The following is a 4,253-nucleotide window of genomic DNA, read 5'->3' as shown; positions in this document are numbered from 1 at the left end:
ACCCACACTGAGATATCACCGTACGCCAGTTAGAATGGCAAAAATTGACAAGCAAGAAACAACAATTGTTGGAGAGGATGTGGAGAAAGGGGATCCCTCCTACATTGTTGGTGAGAATGCAAGCTGGTAAAGCCACTCTGGAAAACAGTGTGGAGGTCTCTTAAAAAGTTAAAAATTGAGCTACCCTATGACCCAGCCATTGCACTACTGGGTATTTACCCCAAAGATACAGACGTAGTGAAGAGAAGGGCCATATGCACCCCAATGTTCATAGCAGCTCTGTCCACAATAGCTGAATCGTGGAAGGAGCTGAGATGCCCTTCAACAGATGACTGGATTAAGAAGTTGTGGCCCATATATACAATGGAATATTATTCAGCTATCCAAAAGAACGATTTCTCAACATTTGCTGCAACAGAGACTGCACTGGAGGAGATAATGCCAAGTGAAATAAGTCAAGCAGAGAAAGACAATTATCATATGGTTTCTCTCATCTATGGAACATAAGAACTTAGAAGATCGGCAGGAGAAGAAATGGATGAAGAAAGGTGGGGTCAACATAAAGGGGAATGAAGCATGAGAGACTATGGACTCTGAGAAACAAACTGGGAGCTTCAGAGGGGAGGAGGGTGGGGGAATGGGATAGGCTGGTGATGGGTAGTAAGGAGGGCACGTATTGCATGGTGCACTGGTGTTATACGCAACTAATGAATCATCGAACTTTACATAAAAAACCAGGAATGTACTGTATGGTGACTAACATAATATAATAAAAAATATTTTTAAAAATGTAATGGATATTTGAAAGAAATTTGTAAATATCTACCTCAAAGAATGACATCCATGTTCATGGATTGGAATATTTAAGGTTTTTATGATGATTATGTATGCTTTCCAAATTCATCTATAGTTTCAGTGCAATCCCTATAAAAATACCATTTATCTTAAGGCACAAATTGAAGAGCTAATGTTTAAAAAATTAATACGGATATACAAAGGATCCAGAATATCCATCAATCTTACAAAATTGGAGTATTCACACTTTCTGAGTTCAAATTTTACTGTAAAGCTACAGTAATATAGTTTTTACTGTGGTACTAGAATATGGATAGACATATACATGAATGGAAATGAATTGAAAATCCCCCCAAAAAGCATCTTACATTTGTGATCTATTGAAATTCACCAAGAGTGTTAAGACTCTCCAATGAGGAAAGAAGAGCCTCTCCAACAAATGGCACTCAGGGTACTGGATATCCACATAGAAAAGAGTAAATTGGGACCTTTACTTCAGATGATGCACAAATATTAACTCAAAATGGATCACAGACCTTAATGTAAGGGATAAAGAGTATAAAACCCTAAAAACAAAATATAGGAGTTAATCTTCATAATTTTGGATTAGGCAATGTTTTCCTACACATGACATTAAAAGCACAATAAAAAAAGAAGAGAATAAAATAAATTGGGCTACATCAACATTAAAAACTTTTTGATTCAAAGTATAACATCAAGAAAGTGAAAATACAACCCATAAAATATGAAAAAAATTCAAATCACTTATATGACAAGGGATTTGTATTCAGAATATTTAAAACTCTTGCACCTCAACCATAAAAAGACAATCTATTTAAAAATAAGAAAAGATTGAATAGACCTTTCTCCAAAGAAGATATGCAAATGACCAATAAGCACATGGAAAAAATGGTCAACATAAGCAGTCATTAAAAATTTAAATCAAAATCACAAAGAAATACTACTTTGCATCATCTAGAATGGTTATGATAAAATAGATGCATAATAACATTCTGGAAAAAATTTGGAAGAATGGGAAACCTCATGCATTGCTATTGGTCTGTAAAATTGTGCAGTCACTTTTGGAAGCAGTTTGGCAGTTCCTTAAAATCTTCAGCATATGGTTACCATATGAAATATCAATTTCACGTCTAGGTATATAACAAAGAGAATTGTAAGCATATGTGCTCACAGAAACTTGCACATGAGTGTCCATGGCAGCATTGTTTTTATATTTTTACTTGTTTTAATTTAAGTATAGTTGACATACAATATTATATTGGTTTCAGATGTACAACATAGTGATTCAGCAAACGTATACATTACAAAATGCTCACTGCAATAAGTGTAGTTACTGTCACGATATGAAGTTATTACAATATTATTGATTATATCCCTAGGCTCTATTTTCATCACTGCAACTAATTTATTTTATAACTGGAGGTTTGTACCTCTAATCCCTCTCATTTATTCAATCCCTTTCGTCTATACCCCCCATTCCCCACCCCTCTGACAAATACCAGTTTATTCTTTTATGAATCTTTTCCTGTTTCTTGCTTTTTGTTTGTTCATTTGTTTTATTTCTTTAGATTCCACATGTAAATGTAACTCTGTGGTGTTTGTCTTTCTCTGTCTGACTTATTTCACTTAGCATAATACCCTCTATAGCCAACCATGTCATCATGAGTGACAAGATCTCATTGTTTTCTATGATTAATATTCCATTGTATATATTATATATGTCATATGTTCTTTAGCCATCTATTGATGGATGCTTATGTTATTTCCATATCTTGGCTATTGTAAATAATGCTGCCATAAGCATAGGGGTACATATGTCTTTTCAAATTAGTGTTTTATTTTTCTTCAGATAAATGTCCAGAAGTGGAATTACTGGATTGAATGGTATTTCTATTTTTAATTTTTCTGAGGATCCCTCATACTGTTTTCAATAGTGGCTGTGCCAATTTACATTTCCACCAACAGTGCATGAGGGTTCCCTTTTCTCCACATCCTCACTAACACTTATTTCTTGTCTTTTTTGTAATCACCATTCTAACAGGTGTGAGGTGATATCTTACTGTAGTTTTGATTTGCATTTCCCTGATGATTAGAGATTTTGAGAATACTTTCATGTATATATTGTCCATATATGGATTTCTTCTTTGGAAAAAAATGTCTATATAAATCCTCCACCCATTTTTAAATGAGACTATTTGCTTTTTTTTGGTATTGAGTCCTATGATTCCCTTATATGTTTTAGATGATAACCCCTTATCTTATACGCAGTTTATAAATATTTTCTCTTATTCCAGAAATTACCTTTTTGTTTTGATTGTTTATTTGGCTGTGCATAAGTTTTAAGTTGAATTTGTCCCAATTGTTGATTTTTGCTTTTGTTGATACGCTTTTAGTGTCGCATCTAAAAATAGTTGTAAAGGGGCACCTGGGTGGCTCAGTGGGTTAAGCATCTGTCTTTGGCTCAGGTCATGATATCAGGGTCCTGGGATTGAGCCCCACATTGGGCTCCCTCCTCAGCAAGGAAGCTGCTTCTCCCTCTCCTCCCCACTTGTGTGCTCTCTGTAATTCTCTCTCTCAAATAAATAAAATCAAAAATAATAAATAAATAAAAATATATAAAAATTGCAAAGACCAATGTCAACGAGCTTTCCCCCTAAGTTTTCTTTTAGGTGTTTTACAACTTAAGGTCATACATTTAAGTATTTAATCTATTTTATTAATTTTCATGATTGATGCAATAGAGAAACCCAGTTTTGTTATTTTTCATGTGACTATCTTTATCCCAGTATCGTTTATCAAAGGATTCATTTTTCTGTTGAGAATTCTCATTTTCCTCTTTAAGTATTAGTTGATCATATATGTGAGAGTTTATTTTTGGGTTCTTTATTCTGTTTCATTGGTCTATGTGTCTATTTTTATACCAGTACATTACTCTTGATTACTGTATCTTTGTAGTACAGTTTGCAATAAGGAAGTATGATTCCTCTGGGTTTGCTCTTCTTTCTCAGGATTGTTTGGCTTTGGGGGGCTTTTGTGGTTCCATATAAACTTTAGAATTTTTTTTCTATTTATGTGAAAAACTCTGTTGAAATTTTCATAAGTATTGCATTGAATAAATTCAGAATAGAATAGATGGCTTTGGGTAGCATAGGCATTTGAACAATATTAATTTTTTTAATTCATGAACATAGGATAAGTTTTCATTTGTGTCTTATTCAATTTCTTTTATCTACAACTTATATTTTCAGTATACAGATTATTCACCACCTTGTTTAAATTTATTCTTAAATATTTCATTATTTTGATGCTATTGTAAATGGGATAGTTGTATTTATTTCCTTTTCAGATATTTTGTTGTTAGTGTGTAGAAATGCAACTGATTTCTATATGCTGATTTTGGGTCCTGCAACTTCACTGGACGTGATGATTACTTGTCG

The sequence above is a fragment of the Ursus maritimus genome (assembly GCF_017311325.1).
Source record: "Ursus maritimus isolate PB19 chromosome X unlocalized genomic scaffold, ASM1731132v1 scaffold_X1, whole genome shotgun sequence".
Lineage (NCBI taxonomy): Eukaryota > Metazoa > Chordata > Mammalia > Carnivora > Ursidae > Ursus > Ursus maritimus.
This window is presented reverse-complemented; position numbering follows the sequence as displayed.